At 36.9% G+C, this 22615-nt stretch overlaps 1 long non-coding RNA gene across 2 annotated transcripts; it reads right to left on the reverse strand.

Moving 5' to 3' along the window:
- Positions 1–1222: 1222 nt before the first annotated feature.
- Positions 1223–4249, reverse strand: LOC309510120. 2 transcript variants are annotated; one of them, XR_014210213.1, is made up of 5 exons: positions 4011–4249; positions 3822–3905; positions 2899–3150; positions 2251–2817; positions 1223–2159 (listed from the first exon to the last, which is right to left on the reverse strand). It is a non-coding gene; the product is annotated as an uncharacterized lncRNA (long non-coding RNA). The 2 variants fall into 2 exon arrangements; XR_014210214.1 differs by lacking the exons at positions 1223–2159; positions 2251–2817 and having other exon boundaries at positions 2832–3150.
- Between the last annotated feature and the right edge of the window lie 18366 nt (positions 4250–22615).

A 22615-nucleotide genomic window follows, 5' to 3' on the forward strand; every position in this document is an offset into this window, starting at 1 on the left:
ACCCATGGATGACCTGCCTCCACCACCACCTCCTCCAGAAGATGCCGAGCTGCCCCCTGACTTTCTTCCTCCACCGCCTCCTAGTTTTGCACCTCACGGGGGAGACTCACTCCCCCCACCACCTCCAGACCCCATTACCTCCCTTCCACCTCCTCCTGGTCCCCAAAACTTTGCATCTGCAGGTGGAGCTCCACCACCTCCACCCCCGCCTCCACCACCAGCTCCTGCACCGGCTGCCAAACCATCCGCCGGCTCCGTCAGAAAAATGCCTCCAGCTCCACCAAAGAGAACGACACCTCTACAAACAGCGCCCCCAGGTGGCGAACTCATGTCAGAACTGATGACAGCAATGCTGAAAAAGCGCAGTCAACAATGATCTTGAAGACAGATAGAGCTAATTGACATGTTTTTGTAGTTGGACTGAGGAACTGACCGCCAAACAAGTTCTTGGCGTGACATTAGGACACACATCTTTAATTATTTTGTTTAATATTCTTGCATTACACCACCAGACTAAAATATGTAAATACTTTGTACTTACGCACCTAATCAGATTATTTGTATTACAAATATGCTATATCATCATTGCTAATGGAATGTCATAATAAATAAGGTCTTGCAAAGTTAACTGTTTAACAGATTTTGACATGCCTAATTGTTAAACAGGAGTAAACGAGATGCATGATGCAAAGATTTTTGCACTTTTGTAGAAATGCAGAAACAGCAATATTACAAAAGACATCCATGTCCATTGTCCATATATAACGTGCATATGTACATATATAACGTCGAACATGACTCATCCTCCAATCAGATCATCCATTAGGAAGTGTGATTACAATGTCATAAACAATATTTTTGGTTCAAATGATGCTGAAATTTGCGATTTTTTTCCTGAGTTAGGAAGAACAGCTGACCCTCAGATGCTGAGCCCAGGATGGAGGTTTACTGGCATATCCGGCTCTCTCAGCCTCTTCCTGCTCCATAAATGGCTCCATTAAAGTCTTCTGCAACAGTGTCACCTAGAAATACATAAAACATACTGTCACCTAAGAAAAAGACAAGCCATAATGGTCTGTCTAAAGATGTTACATTGTATGTACAATTGTCAAGTCATAATTGTTCATTTCACAGTTATATATTAAAGCAAACACTCTAAGATATATGATAAGCATGATCAACGACAGAATATTAGTTTGACATCACATGTAATAATACCTCTGAAAAGTCATTTTTCTCTGCTTTTCTGATAGCAGATTCAGCCATCCAGTTCCTCAACACATAGCGTGGGTTTACTCCTGAACAATAGAAAAATTACAAATAACATTAAATACAACATAACACATCGTAAAAAAACACACACTACCGTTTAAAAATGTACGGTCAGTAAGGCTTTTTTTTTTTAAAGAAATTAATAATATTATTCAGCAAGGATGCATTAAAAGGGACAATAAAGACATTTATAATATTACAAAAGATTTCTATTTCAAATAAACGCTGTTCTTTTGAACTTTATATTAATCAAAACATGTATCAGGGTTTCCTCAGAAATATTAAGCAGCTCAACTGTTTTCAAATGTTTCTTGAGCAGCAAATCATCATATTAGAATGATTTCTGAAGGATCATGTGACACTGAAAACTGGAGAAATGATCACAGGAATAAATTACATTCAACTGAACGAATATATTAATTACACAAATACTGTATATTCAAATAGAATAATTTATTTTATATTGTAATAATATCTCATAGTATAATAATATATTATAGTAATACAAAATTACTGTTTTTATTGTATTTTTGATTAAATAAATGCAGCCTTCGTGAGCATAAGAAACTTCTTTCAAAAACAAATCTTACCAATCATGAACATTTCAGCGGTAGTGTTACTGTAACAATATATAAACACATAATATATAACACTGCATCATATAACATATACAAAAACACACCTTGCATTCTGTGCTGCCGTTCTTCATCTGAGTCACTCATTATCCTGTAGAAGACGATTAACACATCAAGTGATGTTCATTTTTAATCCTCTAAAGAGTTCGAGTTTACATTACAGCAACATTACCTTGACAGACGCTGTAAATACAGCTGAACCCAGTCTCTGAAATGCTTGTGTGATGAGAGGTCTGAAAGAGCCCACAAAGACTGTCAAGAGAGACACAGTCACAGTTAATGGACTGAAATCATGATTATGGATATTGCGGCTGCTGTGGGAGTGAATGGAGAGGAAACGTACCGGAGCAAAGGATCCCTTCTGAAGCCGGGACAGGGTCACTTCACTCAGCTGTCTGAAAGTCATAGTGAAGTCTGCTCCAGTGTCCTCCATTAGCTCAACACATCACACATCATACAACATTATATGGGTCATTCTCAGGAAATGCTGCCATTTGTGTGATCTACTACTGATACCATACTGGACTTAACTATTTCTGACAGTTTGGCTGTTAAATATATAATAAAAAAATAAAAAAAACTATCTAATTAAAAAAGTTTATAATGAAATTGTGTGTGTATAAATATATATATATATATATCAGTGTGTGTGTGTGTGTGTGTGTGTGTGTGTGTGTGTGTGTGTGTGTCTTACTGATTCCTTACTTTTTTTTATTTCTTTTTTTTATTGTCACAAATGACACCATTTACTGAGAATGGCCAAATAACTTTATCACATGAATTAATTATAGTACAATTAGAGAAAAAAACAATCCAGCTAATATTTACCTTTAGAAGAAATGCAATCACATATGAATCCTTTTCTTCATTTCCCAGAAAGCCCAACTTTGCTTTGAACAGCTCATGAAATCTACAACAGAAACAGTAAAGTGAGACCAGGAACGACTCAGAGAGGAATACAGTGATCTATATTGTCTAATGACAGGCTCACCTTTGATGGTAGATTTGTGGATACTCTCTCAATATTTGCTGAGATCTGAAGTAAATGAATTGACACGAATCACCCTTATTTATTCCAGACCAATACCAACAGAAAATAAAAGGATCTCTTACTGTGAAAGCTGATCTGAGGTCAGCAGTGGTTTCAGAGCTTCTAGAAGTTTCTGTAGATTGAACAGGCCAACATTAGCCTGAGCTCCTATACTGTACCGGCCCTCGTCATCAGACGTGTTGGGGACAAAATCTATACAGAGGAAACAATGCTGGAGCAATAACACACATTTAACAATACAAATATTACCGGTATATGTTATTATTATGGCTGTCTGTTTCACTTTATCTTATTAGAATATAATGAAGTAAAATAAAACAAGTAATGGATTAAAAAAAGTATGCAATTAATCATGACCCTCAACCCATGTATATTATACTGTAAGTAGCCTATATACAAAATTTATAGTAGATCTAAAGTAGCTTACTATTCATACAATGTTCCACTTTTGCAGTATTGTATACATATATATATAATATATATATATATGTATGCGTGTGTGTGTGTTCTCGTATATGGTTTAGGAGGACACAAATGTGTATAATGACAACGTAAACATCTTCACACTTCCTGTGTCCTCATAGGTTTAGGGGTAGGGTTAATATACAGAGTCCCTGTGTGTGTGTGTGTGTGTGTGTGTGTGTGTGTGTGTGTGTGTGTGTGTGTGTGTGTGTGTGTGTGTGTGTGTGTGTGTGTGTGTGTGTGTGTGTGTGTGTGTGTGTGTGTGTGTGTGTGTGTGTGTGTGTGTGTGTGTGTGTGTGTGTGTGTGTGTGAAATGTTATATGACAAAAAGCTTAAAAACTAAATTTATAGGAAGATGATTGCTAATATTATGAAAGTTTAAGTTAGACAAAGAAACATACTTGGGTCATATGATTCCATAAATCCAAATGGGCCATAATCAAAAGTGATAGAAAGCAGACTGAAGTTATCTGTGTTACAGACTCCTGTGTGAAGATGCAGATCATGATGTTGTGCATTTTGCATATTAAGCTCGATCTATAATGATAAATCTATGTGATAACTAAACAAGTAAAGCAGAGTGAACTAACCATGAGCAAAACCAACCGACATCCAGTGGGCGATTAAATGTGCCGTTTCATTCAGCACTCGAGAGAAAAACACCTTCACACAACATGAAAACCATTCAAATATAGTGAGACTGATCAGACAATATAAAATAATCTTGTATTACAGCTAAACAGCAGAGAGACACAGATACTCACCACATACTTGTCAGGGTCATTTGTTGCTATAGATTTAAAATGCTCTTTAATTACAAAGTCCAACAATGTCCTGAAAATAAAAGATAAAAAGAAATTAAAAAGCAAATAAGAGTGAGAAAAAAAATATTATTTCCCAAGTAAAAGTTAATATACCGTAGGACATCTAACTCTCCAGTTCTAGTTAATATCTCCAGTGAACCGATACGAAACCAGGACTTGGCCAGACGCAGAACAACCGCTCCTGATAGATACAGAGAACAATCACATAAAGCTGAGGAGGATAAAGAACTTAGTTACTCGATTTTTCCAAATCTGATCGTATTTTACCTCTTTCTTTTATGACACTGCCATTATAAAACGGATCCCTCCAAACAGGTTCCTCACTCACAACCAGACTGACAAACAATAAAGGCAAAAAAATGGAAAAAGTATAAATAAAAATAAAACTAATATTCAACACCAAGCATTTGAATGTGATAAATCCATATATTACTCTTCTTGTGCATGTCCATTCATATATATTGTGCATTTATATGTATGTGTGTGTGTGTGTGTGTGTGTGTGTGTGTGTGTGTGTGTGTGTGTGTGTGTGTGTGTGTGTGTGTGTGTGTGTGTGTGTGTGTGTGTGTGTGTGTGTGTGTGTGTGTGTGTGTGTACCTGAGGGCTTCACTGCACAGGAACTCCCTCACAGAGGAGCGAATCACAGCCCGTCCATCACCAGACCTGCACACAAAACATCATGTACAGTAAACAGCATAACCGTTACACTCCTGCCAGACAGAGAATCACACACTATGAGTCATAATGTAAGATCATTTACAACTAAATATATTTCAGAATTACTTAAAAAGCATATCAAAAATATTGAGCAGCAGAAACTGATATTCACCTTGAGTACGGTGTCTTTCCTGAGCCTTTCAACTGGACTTCCCATCTTTCACCCTTTCTGGATAAAAGAGAGATTGTATACCGCTCTAACGGTTAACACTTGTCAGTTCTAAACTGAGAGATGTCATTGTTCAGACGCATGTTTAAGCATTAAACGAGAAATAGATTAAAAAAATGCCAGAATCATCTATTTGCTGAAAAACCAGTAAGTATAGATCACACTTTCCATTCTTTAATCTTAAACAACATTATGGGAAAGTTGACATGCATTACAACAGAAAAGTCACATCTGACAATAACAACTGATGATTTGTGTTGAACGCTGATGGAAAAGGATGATTTTACCTGTTTGTGTATTCACCCAACAAATGTGCTCTTCCATCCCCCAGCTGTCCGGCCCAATAACCAAACTATAATAATAATAACACATGGTTGACATGTTTGCTCTGGTTGTCTTACGCCATCGCTGTCGGGTTTGAAGTGACGGTCAGTTTTACCTGATGGCCCCCGTATCTGTGTGCCAGTGGAACAGAGCCAGGAAACAGTTTCCCACCACTGACACAACGGACAAACTCTTCATTCTGAATCACAGACTCATTCAGATCCAAAATATTCCTCAACACATCCTGAAATACACAAAAGAGCCTGAATATATGCAGAAACAACATTTACACAAAAGTACTGTGGTGGTACCATGGTCCAGTTTGGTTTTAAAGCAGTTTTCTCAGACTGTGATCCTCAGACCACTGGTGGTTCTGTAAAGAGTCCAAGTGGCCCACGAGTTCATTAGCTGATTAAAAGCTTTATGACTGAATCAATTAATAAAAGTATAACTGACAAAAACAAACAAAAAACACTAAATGAACTGAATTAATTAACTCAATGCAATAAATGAACTGTTTGTGACTAAATAAATGTATGATAAAGTGTTTCTATTGGTATGTAAGTGTTGGGTCCAATTTTTAAGCTAGCATTATATATAATAGCTATATATATAATAGAGTATAATAGCTAAAAATAATTTGCCCACAACCTAAAGTAGACATTTATTTGAGGAGTTGGGTGGTTCAAATTTTTTTTATTTTTTTTGTGATCTGCTTCACCCTTGTAAAAAATAAGTGTTAAAAATAAAAATGGAAAACTATGTTTCTTTTAAAAAACAGTTATTGCAGATAATACAAAATTAATGAAATAAAAAGCCACTTAACGAGTATACTTTCATGACTGTTTCTTAACAAACTATAATAAATGTTCATTTAATTTCAGTTAACATGATGCAATTAAGTGTCCGAAACATTATATTCAGTTTGCACCAAAGTATATTCTTTTAAAGTAGCCTATATTATTTTCATATAATTTCTCTTTTTAAAAGTATGATGAAGTGTACTTCTTTGTAACAACAGCCTGAATAAGTTCAAAATTATGCTGACGACGACAATGTTATTGGTGGTGATGATGATGATTAATTTATTACTATTTTAAAATGTGGACAAGAAAAATGATAAAGAATGGGTGGGTGTGACCAAACTTTTGACTGGTGGTTAGATGGCACTAGCTCAATTGTATTTTTCTGTTTCATAAATTACATATACACAGTTACTGCAACAATATCCCCAGGTTTGACTGCAGTGAAGCACAAGTTCTCTGTAAATGATGATGAGTGGATGGGTTTATTGACCTGTGACACAGCAGCCAGTGTCAGGGGCTCTTTCAGAGGAGAGGGCTGAGACTCTGAAAACACACTTCTCTTCACAGTACGAATAACATTACCATCAACCTCATCAAGAGGCAGAGCATCTGTAAAACACACAGAAGTTATTAAAACATATCAACGTGTAAAATAGCATGTTGGCACTCATATCTGTATCTTACCTAGTAGTTTATGTGATAATGCCAGTAGTATTTCTCCAGTGTTTCACATCGCTATAAAAGTGACTCTTATCGAACTCTCTTTCATTACAACTTTCATTCTCACAGAATTCTTGTTCGTCCCTAAATGTAGCGATGGCGACGGCCGATAAAAATAAAAATAACGTGAAACCATGTTTTGTCATTACATCAAACTCACAGGCATATTTTTTTAACTATATATGTCCTGTACTTCCTTACATCACGTAACTAGAGGAAAACATCAGAACTGTCACACAAACAATCCTTCAATGTTCCACCAGAGGGCGCTCATCGGCTCAAAAACCCGAATGCTCCATTTATGCAATATTCGGGACTTTTTTGTCTTTTTGGAAATGTAAGCGCGTTATAAACCATAACCGATTAAATCTATTAATTGTATGGGTTTAGAAGCTGTCGTACTTTCTCACTATAATGATTAAATAAGCGTCTCTAGCCAATGATCAGAGACAACTGTGATTGGTCAACCTCCAATCTGTACTGTAACAAGTAACAAGTAACAGGTACCATGTGTATGGAAGCTTATGGGTAGCAATATTCAATTTGAAATGCAATATGTAAAATGGCAATGCATTTCTGTATTTAAATTTAAATTTCCCCATACATTTGTGCAACGTTTGGTGCAAAATGAAAATGAAAATTCAATTATATAATTTACATTTGCCATTTCATACAATAGTTTTAATATGTAAATTGAATACATATTTTAACACTTTATAAGTTGCAAAATTTAAATAAAAATGTATTACAGAAATGATTAGATATGTTTAACATGTTCATGCAAAAACTGTGGCAAAATTGTAATTTAAATTAAATTTTTTCTTCATTGCATTTACACTCACATTTAAGACACTTGCGATTTCCAAGCGCCACCTACTGACAGAAAGTGAATTTGCGTTTTCATTCAGTCCGTCTGCTGTTTTTGTTTTGTGCAGGTGTCTTCTAGCATAATTTCACAAAACAAAAGTCAGACCATTTTGTTTTTGCTTTAAATCTTGAAATTATACAATCTAATTTAAATAAAAAATAAATTATCATGCTACATGTGTGTAGCCTCTTTGTTTGCATCATGATTACATTTCAAATGGCTGGCAACAGATGTTATAGAGCAAATAAACAACAAATAAATTTGCTTAAAGGAAAAAATCGGCTATCGGAATTGGCCAATTTGCTTGAAAAAAATTGTTATCAGCAATAGAAAATCATAATCGGGCCACCCTAATAATAATAAAAAAAAGAAATAAAACATTATTAACAGTCTTTTCACTGTTTTCACAGTTTTATTTTTCTAGTTTTATTAATTTGTAGTTTGTATGGTTAATATTAATGTAGGCTTATTGTCAGCGCACTAAGGTTTAAAAAAGGTAATTGGTATTATCAATGCTTATTGAGTCAATGTTTATTTTCTGTCACCCTCCAGAATGTCTGTTGCAAGCCAACCGTACAGCCGACCTGCTTTCACCCGGCTCATCTGAGTGGACAACCGCACAAACCGCCGCACAAAAACATGAAGTGTCCACAGATAAAGTTAAGATTGGGTCTTTCTAAACGACCACCATCAGTGCCCTCACTAATGTTGAGAGAACCTTTATGGCTCCAGTGGACGGTGACACTCAACTGTTTGAAACGGGTGTGGTTCTTATTATTAAAAATTACATATTGTCCATGAAATTTGCGTGTACTTTTCTTGGTCCTGCATCCAAAAAATGCAAAACTGCTCCCTTTGAGTTGCCAGAGGAGGTAGAAAGCAGAAATGGCAAAAACAGTATATATCTCCCTGAAAGGACAAATTGAAAAAGTGAGTAAATTCATCTATCTATCCTCTCAAAAATAGTATAAATTTAAGATAATCTCAGTCATAATTTTTATAGCTTTTGCATGAATAAGTGAAAGGTGACTACGGCTTTTAATACATACAGGTTGAATTATGATAATGTTTTGTGTAAAGACACATTTTATTCAGATTCACAGCCAATGCACCCACTCCCTACTGCTCCAACACTCAACAATGGGCAAGCAATTCAAAGCTGCACACTACAGCCGTAACAACACATTTAAGCGTAACAACACACTTAAGCTTAACATACACCAACAAGAGCAACACTCCAAGTCTGGTAACACAACAGTCTCAGGCCACATTTACACATAGCCGGGTATTTAGAGAAACGAATATTTCTCCCCCTCCGTTTTCAAAAATAACATCGTGCACGCAATATCGTTTTCAAAAAAAGTTGTCGTTTACATCAACCCGCATAAATACAAAGGGGCGGCAGTGTAAGGAGAAGGATAAAGCCATGCAAGCCAATCAGAATCCTCAAAATCGACAACGACGAATAGCACGAGCGACTTCCTGTTCCTTTCAAAACAATAGACATGGCGCGAGGTTCGTTCGTGTGGACAGACAGCGCGGCAAATGCAAACAGGCCAAAAGCGTTTTCACAAAAGTAAAAATGAGTACCACTTTAACAGCATCCATGATCAAATAGTAGCCAAACAAACTCATAGACAGTATGGAACAAACTCTGAACATAGGGCGCTCACATGACGTAAGCATTTTCTGGCGCATAATGTGACGTTTGAGAACCTAAAACCCCGTTTCTCCCAGTTGACACGGCAACACATAACCGGCGTTTTCAGAAATCTCCACTTTGGCCGGAGTTTTTAGAAATAATCGTTCTCTGGGATAAAAACTGCGTTTTCGTGTAAATGACAGGCCAAAACGCAGGGAAATATCTGCGTTTTCCCATCGTGTAAACGGGGCCTCAGGCTCTTGGGAGAAGAAACCTCTCCCTCTCCCTCTCCCTCTCCCAGTCCCAGTCCCAGTCCCAGTCCCAGTCCCAGTCCCAGTCCCAGTCCCAGTCCCAGTCCCAGTCCCAGTCTCTCTCTCTCCCCCCCGGCTCTGCTTAAATACTGGATCCTCTTGCCATTGATGAGGAACAGCTGGTAGGTCCCATCACCTAGATTAGGACAGGGAGGAGCACAAGAAATTGGACAAAAAAAAAAAAAAAAAAAACCTTTTAATATATGTCCAAATAGAAACTGTTATTTAAAATGGTAATAATATATCACAATACTGTAGTTTATAGCCTAGGCTACTATATTTTAATCAAATAAATGCAGGCTGGGGGAGCAGCGCAAGAGACTTATTTCAAAAACATTAAAAAAATCCACCTGACACACACACACAAGTTTCAAGTTTTGAAAAATACAACAACAAACAGTAATATTGTAAAGTATAATAACAATTGAATTTATAATTAGCCTATATAGGATTATGTAATGGTTCACAAAATTCACGGTTCAATCACTGTCTGTTGTTGCATTGAGACTCTGGTAGGGCTTTATTTTGAAATTCTCGTCAGCAAAATAGAGGGAAAACAAACAATATTGACAATATTGTTTATAAAATGTTACTCACCATGTTCATTTATGGTAAATCTGACTGTTCCGTTGCGTTCGCACCACATACTTGATAATCGTGCTGTAAACATTGCCTACGCCAATAGCAGGCGCTTATAATTGTGACGTGCGCCAATGGCAGCTGCAAAGGAGAAGCAATATGGGAAATACCGACTGTTTTAAGGAATAAACGCAGAATTTTTGGTTCTTGTCGTGTTTAACACAATCTACACTCGATCGCGCGAGGATATCCATCGTGAAAAATCGCAGCTTGAATTTTTTTTTAGTTACCATCGAAGTGAAAGACAGGTCCTTTCTGTGGTATAAATACAACGTACAACAAAACTACAACTCCCAGCAGGCAATTGGGTCCATTGGCTGCGCGCGCACACACACTCAATAAATAAATCAATGAATGACACTTACCCATTAGAAAACGCAAATGCATACGTCCTGGGACGGTAACACCAGTCAAATTAAATCATTCAAGGAAAATACATCTTTGCAGTGCATACACAGAAGTGCCAATAATATATTTTCACTGCATTTACAATTGCAGAAATAAAGCTATGAGATCGTTATTACAATTAGAAATCAGAAAAAAAAAAAAAAAAAGAAAAAAAAACACTTTTTTTTTCTTTTTTTTTATATATGTCCAAATAGAAAACTGTTATTTAAAATGGTAATAATACATCACAATACTGTAGTTTATAGCCTAGGCTACTATATTTTAATCAAATAAATGCAGGCTGGGGGAGCAGTGCAAGAGACTTATTTCAAAAACATTTAAAAAATCCACCTGACACACACACACACAAGTTTCAAGTTTTGAAAAATACAACAACAAACAGTACTTTTGAACGGTACAGTTGGTTTCATTACAACATTTACACTACATTTATTCATTTAACATAACCTTTATTGACTTAGAAAATGAAGAAAATGACAGGCTAATTAATATGTTATATGAATTTGTGTTTCAATATGTGGCATCGTCAGGTTTTCATACCTCAAATTAAAACCCAGTGATGTCTAATGGTAACAAAATAAAAACGAAACTAAGATTATGCCCTGTATCATGAAGAAAACATAGGTTTATTTTGTGTTACATGACACCTATTGGTGTTGCCTATATGAACAGTGCTAATTCAGGTTAAGAATACACTGTGACAGAGGCAAAACAATTTATTAAAATAATAATAACAACAATAACAATAATGATTATGACGACGCATGCAAAACAGAGAGAAAAGACTCAATTCTATTCGAATAATTACACAATACCACTGTTACGTTCCCAATTCATTTTCTAGGGGCAAAAGGGAAAGTAGCTTTAAAGCTAAAATGAACAGCGACAAAGAAAAGTTAACCTATCTGAGTCCCAGCACACAATACACAAAGTAAGATTTCCAATACATTTATTTACAATAAGTGATAAATACAGTGCAAAAAGAATCCTAAACAAACAGCTCCAAAAGAAAAAGAAATGAAGCCTGTTCTTCAGGAGCAGGTAAAGCCAAATCAAACAAAAGATCTCACTACCCGGTAGAAGGAACACCTAATTGACCTACAACAATCAACACAAATAAACAACAGAACTCTTACCTTACTTCCTAACTAACAAAAAACAGGAGAAAATGAGAAAAGAAAAATGGCACCCACTCCCTACTGCTCCAACACTCAACAATGGGCAAGCAATTCAAAGCTGCACACTACAGCCGTAACAACACACTTAAGCTTAACATACACCAACAAGAGCAACACTCCAAGTCTGGTAACACAACAGTCTCAGGCCACATTTACACATAGCCGGGTATTTAGAGAAACGAATATTTCTCCCCCTCCGTTTTCAAAAATAACATCGTGCACGCAATATCGTTTTCAAAAAAAGTTGTCGTTTACATCAACCCGCATAAATACAAAGGGGCGGCAGTGTAAGGAGAAGGATAAAGCCATGCAAGCCAATCAGAATCCTCAAAATCGACAACGACGAATAGCACGAGCGACTTCCTGTTCCTTTCAAAACAATAGACATGGCGCGAGGTTCGTTCGTGTGGACAGACAGCGCGGCAAATGCAAACAGGCCAAAAGCGTTTTCACAAAAGTAAAAATGAGTACCACTTTAACAGCATCCATGATCAAATAGTAGCCAAACAAACTCATAGACAGTATGGAACAAACTCTGAACATAGGGCGCTCACATGACGTAAGCATTTTCTGGCGCATAATGTGACGTTTGAGAACCTAAAACCCCGTTTCTCCCAGTTGACACGGCAACACATAACCGGCGTTTTCAGAAATCTCCACTTTGGCCGGAGTTTTTAGAAATAATCGTTCTCTGGGATAAAAACTGCGTTTTCGTGTAAATGACAGGCCAAAACGCAGGGAAATATCTGCGTTTTCCCATCGTGTAAACGGGGCCTCAGGCTCTTGGGAGAAGAAACCTCTCCCAGTCCCAGTCCCAGTCCCAGTCCCAGTCCCAGTCCCAGTCCCAGTCCCAGTCCCAGTCCCAGTCCCAGTCCCAGTCCCAGTCTCTCTCTCTCCCCCCCGGCTCTGCTTAAATACTGGATCCTCTTGCCATTGATGAGGAACAGCTGGTAGGTCCCATCACCTAGATTAGGACAGGGAGGAGCACAAGAAATTGGACAAAAAAAAACAAACAAAAAAACCTTTTAATATATGTCCAAATAGAAACTGTTATTTAAAATGGTAATAATATATCACAATACTGTAGTTTATAGCCTAGGCTACTATATTTTAATCAAATAAATGCAGGCTGGGGGAGCAGCGCAAGAGACTTATTTCAAAAACATTAAAAAAATCCACCTGACACACACACACAAGTTTCAAGTTTTGAAAAATACAACAACAAACAGTAATATTGTAAAGTATAATAACAATTGAATTTATAATTAGCCTATATAGGATTATGTAATGGTTCACAAAATTCACGGTTCAATCACTGTCTGTTGTTGCATTGAGACTCTGGTAGGGCTTTATTTTGAAATTCTCGTCAGCAAAATAGAGGGAAAACAAACAATATTGACAATATTGTTTATAAAATGTTACTCACCATGTTCATTTATGGTAAATCTGACTGTTCCGTTGCGTTCGCACCACATACTTGATAATCGTGCTGTAAACATTGCCTACGCCAATAGCAGGCGCTTATAATTGTGACGTGCGCCAATGGCAGCTGCAAAGGAGAAGCAATATGGGAAATACCGACTGTTTTAAGGAATAAACGCAGAATTTTTGGTTCTTGTCGTGTTTAACACAATCTACACTCGATCGCGCGAGGATATCCATCGTGAAAAATCGCAGCTTGAATTTTTTTTTAGTTACCATCGAAGTGAAAGACAGGTCCTTTCTGTGGTATAAATACAACGTACAACAAAACTACAACTCCCAGCAGGCAATTGGGTCCATTGGCTGCGCGCGCACACACACTCAATAAATCAATGAATGACACTTACCCATTAGAAAACGCAAATGCATACGTCCTGGGACGGTAACACCAGTCAAATTAAATCATTCAAGGAAAATACATCTTTGCAGTGCATACACAAAAGTGCCAATAATATATTTTCACTGCATTTACAATTGCAGAAATAAAGCTATGAGATCGTTATTACAATTAGAAATCAGAAAAAAAAAAAAAAAAAGAAAAAAAAACACTTTTTTTTTTATTTTTTTTATATATGTCCAAATAGAAAACTGTTATTTAAAATGGTAATAATACATCACAATACTGTAGTTTATAGCCTAGGCTACTATATTTTAATCAAATAAATGCAGGCTGGGGGAGCAGTGCAAGAGACTTATTTCAAAAACATTAAAAAAATCCACCTGACACACACACACACAAGTTTCAAGTTTTGAAAAATACAACAACAAACAGTACTTTTGAACGGTACAGTTGGTTTCATTACAACATTTACACTACATTTATTCATTTAACATAACCTTTATTGACTTAGAAAATGAAGAAAATGACAGGCTAATTAATATGTTATATGAATTTGTGTTTCAATATGTGGCATCGTCAGGTTTTCATACCTCAAATTAAAACCCAGTGATGTCTAATGGTAACAAAATAAAAACGAAACTAAGATTATGCCCTGTATCATGAAGAAAACATAGGTTTATTTTGTGTTACATGACACCTATTGGTGTTGCCTATATGAACAGTGCTAATTCAGGTTAAGAATACACTGTGACAGAGGCAAAACAATTTATTAAAATAATAATAACAACAATAACAATAATGATTATGACGACGCATGCAAAACAGAGAGAAAAGACTCAATTCTATTCGAATAATTACACAATACCACTGTTACGTTCCCAATTCATTTTCTAGGGGCAAAAGGGAAAGTAGCTTTAAAGCTAAAATGAACAGCGACAAAGAAAAGTTAACCTATCTGAGTCCCAGCACACAATACACAAAGTAAGATTTCCAATACATTTATTTACAATAAGTGATAAATACAGTGCAAAAAGAATCCTAAACAAACAGCTCCAAAAGAAAAAGAAATGAAGCCTGTTCTTCAGGAGCAGGTAAAGCCAAATCAAACAAAAGATCTCACTACCCGGTAGAAGGAACACCTAATTGACCTACAACAATCAACACAAATAAACAACAGAACTCTTACCTTACTTCCTAACTAACAAAAAACAGGAGAAAATGAGAAAAGAAAAATGGCACCCACTCCCTACTGCTCCAACACTCAACAATGGGCAAGCAATTCAAAGCTGCACACTACAGCCGTAACAACACACTTAAGCTTAACATACACCAACAAGAGCAACACTCCAAGTCTGGTAACACAACAGTCTCAGGCCACATTTACACATAGCCGGGTATTTAGAGAAACGAATATTTCTCCCCCTCCGTTTTCAAAAATAACATCGTGCACGCAATATCGTTTTCAAAAAAAGTTGTCGTTTACATCAACCCGCATAAATACAAAGGGGCGGCAGTGTAAGGAGAAGGATAAAGCCATGCAAGCCAATCAGAATCCTCAAAATCGACAACGACGAATAGCACGAGCGACTTCCTGTTCCTTTCAAAACAATAGACATGGCGCGAGGTTCGTTCGTGTGGACAGACAGCGCGGCAAATGCAAACAGGCCAAAAGCGTTTTCACAAAAGTAAAAATGAGTACCACTTTAACAGCATCCATGATCAAATAGTAGCCAAACAAACTCATAGACAGTATGGAACAAACTCTGAACATAGGGCGCTCACATGACGTAAGCATTTTCTGGCGCATAATGTGACGTTTGAGAACCTAAAACCCCGTTTCTCCCAGTTGACACGGCAACACATAACCGGCGTTTTCAGAAATCTCCACTTTGGCCGGAGTTTTTAGAAATAATCGTTCTCTGGGATAAAAACTGCGTTTTCGTGTAAATGACAGGCCAAAACGCAGGGAAATATCTGCGTTTTCCCATCGTGTAAACGGGGCCTCAGGCTCTTGGGAGAAGAAACCTCTCCCAGTCCCAGTCCCAGTCCCAGTCCCAGTCCCAGTCCCAGTCCCAGTCCCAGTCCCAGTCCCAGTCCCAGTCCCAGTCCCAGTCCCAGTCTCTCTCTCTCCCCCCCGGCTCTGCTTAAATACTGGATCCTCTTGCCATTGATGAGGAACAGCTGGTAGGTCCCATCACCTAGATTAGGACAGGGAGGAGCACAAGAAATTGGACAAAAAAAAACAAACAAAAAAACCTTTTAATATATGTCCAAATAGAAACTGTTATTTAAAATGGTAATAATATATCACAATACTGTAGTTTATAGCCTAGGCTACTATATTTTAATCAAATAAATGCAGGCTGGGGGAGCAGCGCAAGAGACTTATTTCAAAAACATTAAAAAAATCCACCTGACACACACACACAAGTTTCAAGTTTTGAAAAATACAACAACAAACAGTAATATTGTAAAGTATAATAACAATTGAATTTATAATTAGCCTATATAGGATTATGTAATGGTTCACAAAATTCACGGTTCAATCACTGTCTGTTGTTGCATTGAGACTCTGGTAGGGCTTTATTTTGAAATTCTCGTCAGCAAAATAGAGGGAAAACAAACAATATTGACAATATTGTTTATAAAATGTTACTCACCATGTTCATTTATGGTAAATCTGACTGTTCCGTTGCGTTCGCACCACATACTTGATAATCGTGCTGTAAACATTGCCTACGCCAATAGCAGGCGCTTATAATTGTGACGTGCGCCAATGGCAGCTGCAAAGGAGAAGCAATATGGGAAATACCGACTGTTTTAAGGAATAAACGCAGAATTTTTGGTTCTTGTCGTGTTTAACACAATCTACACTCGATCGCGCGAGGATATCCATCGTGAAAAATCGCAGCTTGAATTTTTTTTTAGTTACCATCGAAGTGAAAGACAGGTCCTTTCTGTGGTATAAATACAACGTACAACAAAACTACAACTCCCAGCAGGCAATTGGGTCCATTGGCTGCGCGCGCACACACACTCAATAAATCAATGAATGACACTTACCCATTAGAAAACGCAAATGCATACGTCCTGGGACGGTAACACCAGTCAAATTAAATCATTCAAGGAAAATACATCTTTGCAGTGCATACACAAAAGTGCCAATAATATATTTTCACTGCATTTACAATTGCAGAAATAAAGCTATGAGATCGTTATTACAATTAGAAATCAGAAAAAAAAAAAAAAAAAGAAAAAAAAACACTTTTTTTTTTATTTTTTTTATATATGTCCAAATAGAAAACTGTTATTTAAAATGGTAATAATACATCACAATACTGTAGTTTATAGCCTAGGCTACTATATTTTAATCAAATAAATGCAGGCTGGGGGAGCAGTGCAAGAGACTTATTTCAAAAACATTAAAAAAATCCACCTGACACACACACACACAAGTTTCAAGTTTTGAAAAATACAACAACAAACAGTACTTTTGAACGGTACAGTTGGTTTCATTACAACATTTACACTACATTTATTCATTTAACATAACCTTTATTGACTTAGAAAATGAAGAAAATGACAGGCTAATTAATATGTTATATGAATTTGTGTTTCAATATGTGGCATCGTCAGGTTTTCATACCTCAAATTAAAACCCAGTGATGTCTAATGGTAACAAAATAAAAACGAAACTAAGATTATGCCCTGTATCATGAAGAAAACATAGGTTTATTTTGTGTTACATGACACCTATTGGTGTTGCCTATATGAACAGTGCTAATTCAGGTTAAGAATACACTGTGACAGAGGCAAAACAATTTATTAAAATAATAATAACAACAATAACAATAATGATTATGACGACGCATGCAAAACAGAGAGAAAAGACTCAATTCTATTCGAATAATTACACAATACCACTGTTACGTTCCCAATTCATTTTCTAGGGGCAAAAGGGAAAGTAGCTTTAAAGCTAAAATGAACAGCGACAAAGAAAAGTTAACCTATCTGAGTCCCAGCACACAATACACAAAGTAAGATTTCCAATACATTTATTTACAATAAGTGATAAATACAGTGCAAAAAGAATCCTAAACAAACAGCTCCAAAAGAAAAAGAAATGAAGCCTGTTCTTCAGGAGCAGGTAAAGCCAAATCAAACAAAAGATCTCACTACCCGGTAGAAGGAACACCTAATTGACCTACAACAATCAACACAAATAAACAACAGAACTCTTACCTTACTTCCTAACTAACAAAAAACAGGAGAAAATGAGAAAAGAAAAATGGCACCCACTCCCTACTGCTCCAACACTCAACAATGGGCAAGCAATTCAAAGCTGCACACTACAGCCGTAACAACACACTTAAGCTTAACATACACCAACAAGAGCAACACTCCAAGTCTGGTAACACAACAGTCTCAGGCCACATTTACACATAGCCGGGTATTTAGAGAAACAAGTTTGAAGGTTTTGAATCCATGCAATCTGTCAAAGAATACCCAAACATTCTGTTAGGCATAGCTAGCATGCTGCTAACATGATTCTAGCATGTTTTAACATTTTCCTAGTATGTTTCTAGATGCTGGCATGTTTTAGCACATTGCTAAAGTGTTTTAGTAAGTTATTAACGTTGCTTGCATGTTTGAACACATTTCTAACTTGTTTTAGCATTTTGTTAGGCTTTGCTTGCATGTTTTGTATGGCATGAAGCTAGCATTTTTTAGTACATTGCTAGCATGTTACTAGGTGTTGTCAGAGAAAGTCTAATGAGGGGAGAAGTGCCACTCAATAAACTTCCGGTTGCAGTTCCCCTCTTGTTCCATATGAGGGCGCTCACAGGACGAGTGCAGAATGAATGGAGGTCTATGGCGCTATACCCCTCAAAATCCACTTTTCTCAGGATATACTTTTTTGTCTAGTAATTTGAATGTTGTTTTCGAAAGGGGATGCAAAGAAATTACACATTGCTGGGTGTTAGATTTTTTAGAGTCACTTATTTGCTTTAAAAAGTCTTTCAAAATGTCAATGACGTCATACACATCGTACGACCAGAGATACTGCTTCACGGCAATCCTTCAGTCGCTTTCGCGCTTTCGTGCTCTGCACTTTCTTTTCTCTCGAGGCATCGACAACACAGCTGACACAGGGAAATACATGTGCTAGATGAGTTTTTGTTTTGTTTGTTTCTGGTCCCGCTTCGGATGCCACGATGCCATCAAGCGGTATCTCTGGTCGTAATCAGTCCTTCACTGACCAATCAGCGTTCATTAGCAGAATGCTAGCGTGTTATGGGCAACAACAACTCAACCTGTAAGAAATCGAAAGGACATAAGTACTCGTTCATTCAACTTTCGACCTATAACCCATGTTGAACTTGCAAAACCTACAATCAAATCTGAGATTTCTCAATGGCAATCAGGTGAAAGAGACAAATTTAGCCGTCTAGCCCCATTGACTCCCATTCATTTTGTACTCATGGCGAGCGCCCCCAGTGGAACTCTGATTGGAACTACAACCAATAGGACTTAATAGGGCGTTGGAGTGAACAGGCTTTCCGTAGACGGGCTTTGGTGTTGTTAACATGTTTAAGCTAGTTGCTAGGCTTAGATAGATAGATAGATAGATAGATAGATAGATAGATAGATAGATAGACAGACAGACAGACAGACAGACAGACAGACAGACAGACAAGACAGACAGAACAACAAATCTGAAACCCAAATCTGAACAAGGATGTGACAAACATTAAATTCATATGTGCGTTGTTGTCTTTCTGCCTCATACTGCCAGCAAAGGCAGAATTTCCCAGCTTTCGGACACATCAGTAAGTAAGTGTGTGTTAAGCTGACCTGTGAATAGCAGCTCTATATATCACCGCTGTGTGTGTGAGTCCTTTGAGGGACGGCAGATTGACTGTGCTGACAGGCAGGAGAGTACTCTGACTGGCTCCAGTCGAGTACATGTGTTTCTCCCTGAATGCGACTGCTGCCCATGTGCAAGGACTATTATACTCATGTAATGATGTGGTGTTACACAAAGGATTCAAAGGTCTGGAGATTTATTGCACAGTCACTAATCGCTGGGCTAGCTTGACAAGGCTTAAGAAGTCTGAGTAGGTAGATAGAGGAGTAGGCACAGGACATAAATAATGAGTCTTTCTAATTCAAGGACATTTCACTTAAAATAATGACTGGAATGGAACTCATGGGGTTAGAATTGTTGCATTACTCCAAATAAATATAGATTAATATTCACAAATAAATGTAAATAGATTCACAAAAATGTATCAAATTCACAAATAAATAGATTAAGATCCACAAATAAATGTAAAGAGTTTCACAAAAATGTATCAAATTCACAAATAAATAAAATGAGATTAGCAAATAACACAATTTTACAAAGACAACTCTGCCTGGCATTTATACGTGCAGACAAATCCACAAATAAGTGGACTCCACCCACCGTTTACTCAAGCCAGTCAGATAACGGCCGCATTGAGCTGGCCAATCGTAGCACGTTCTCGCTACAACCAATCACGTTTGGCTTTACACTCGGGCGATCTTGCTCTGAAATAGCTGTGCTCATTCATCATTCATCTGCATTTGGTCAAATAGGAAGTGTACACGTAAGGCCCATAAAATTGCTACAGCAAAATATGTTTAAAATTTGGATTTTGTTAGAATTAGACTGTGTGTCAAGCCAAGCCACAATTTTTATGAGCCTTGGAAAAAGCCAGAGAAACAGCGCTTTACATCTCTGTTAAGGGAACAACTTGTTACGGAAGCGTCACGTTATTCAAGATAGAACAGAAAAGCATAGCTGACAAATGAATAACTGGGTTCAACCTCGTTGTAAATACATGAGTTTGTGTAATAGGTGAAAATACTGTCACACAACAGCCAACAGCTTTTACCACTTCTTCAGCCAAGGAGTTTTAATGTTGCATATGATCAGCTCCGTAGATCTAACAATCTATAGAGCTTTATAAATAGTATTTTAAATATTAAATACCTGTATTATGATTCCCTTTGTTTGTAGAGAAGATATTTGTAGAGAAGAGATAGGCTAGGTGGGTTCATTTTAAACGTGCGACAGGTTGTTGCATTCCAAGAGATATCATGTATTTAAAAGTGAAATACGCCCGGCAGACAAGCGATATGCATTTACTGATCAGTTAAAACACTTGATCACACAAATAATATTTCATATGAATCAGACTTAATCGTTTTTTATGGTAAAAGTAGCAGCATCTAAAGTAGGCTAAATGCATAGATGCATTTTTCAACATTGCAAGATTTTTATTTGTCATCCAACCCCAGTACACGCTGATGCTGGGGCTCGTACTGTTACATTAGTCCAGTCATTTTAAGCCAAAATGGGGGTCAACCTAGGACAAATTGCAACAGAACCAAACTCAACTAATTTTGTATCCTCAATATGTCCTGAGTAAGGGGAAAAAAGCCCAGAAGAATCCCATTATAGGGGAAAGTTTTGAAAAAGACCCAAATAGCCTATTCATTTTTTTTCTCATGTGAATAGGCTAAAATGTTTAACCTTTAGATATCACCATGAAAATTACTGAGTTGATTACTTACATTTAAGACAAACAAAAAATGTTTTTTTTTTTTTGGTAACCTGAGCAAACGGTGGATAATAATGTATGCGCTAATTTGTATAAATAACACAACATATCTAAACATTGGATATAGCCAGGTGAAAATGTCTGTAGAATCTTGTTGACATCTTACAGTAAAAGACTATAGAGGCAAACAAATGTCACCATAAGGGGCAGAGATTCAGTCATTCATTCAAGGTCCACTCAACTATCACTATAAGCTGTCACTCAGGTGAGAAAGATTTCCTTGTGTTTCTTTTTCCATTAATAAAACATACCTGGTGATCAACTACAATTTATTGGGAACATCTGGATGTGTGTTGAGCTGTGGTACAACTATTATTGGTGAAATAATCTCTGCAATAATAATTAATAAAGGCTGGTTTAAAGTAATTCTTCCTGCCTCTATGTATTAATGCTCATGGTTTTAGATACCATTGACTTCCATAGTATATTTTTTTCCTACTAGGGAAGTCAATGGTATCTAAAACTGTCTGGTTACTCACATTCTTATAGATATCTTCCTTTCTGTGCAGCAGAAGAAAGAAATTCATACAGGTTTGAAACAACATGAGGGTCAGTATATGATGACAGAATTTTCATTTTTCGGTGGAGTATCCCTTTAAGGGGTGGGGTTTGGGGTGGACCTTCATGGTTTAAAAAAAAAAAAAATCGTTGAAATTATTTCAGAACGAATCACATCATACAAATTTATACGAAATCTCCACCTTATAAAACAGTTATGTTTTCACATGAGACCGGGTAGTGTTTATAATGTAATATATAAGATACCTTATTTCTTGCTTATTTTTTCACCGTGATATTTTCTTATTTTTTGTTTTTCGTCAGCTGTTTTAACGTGAGCATTTTGTGTCATGACTTTTGTTTTGTTTTGTTTCCCTAGTTGACAGAAAAACAAAAATTTGGTCAGGCCTGCCATCAAAATTTTAATTGGGGTTTTCCCAACTATGTCTGGAATGCGGCATAAGACAGAAATTAAAGACAGGTAAGCAAGATGATTGGCAAGCTATAATGAGAGCAGGAACTAACAAGCATAAAAGGAGATGGCCATCTGTTGCATACTCCACACAAAACTGGAAAGCACTTTCTCGGTCTAAAAAGCTCTAATCTGATTTGCTGACTTC

This window comes from Leuciscus leuciscus (assembly GCF_965113295.1).
Source record: "Leuciscus leuciscus genome assembly, contig: SUPER_11_unloc_2, whole genome shotgun sequence".
Classification (NCBI taxonomy): Eukaryota; Metazoa; Chordata; class Actinopteri; order Cypriniformes; family Leuciscidae; genus Leuciscus; species Leuciscus leuciscus.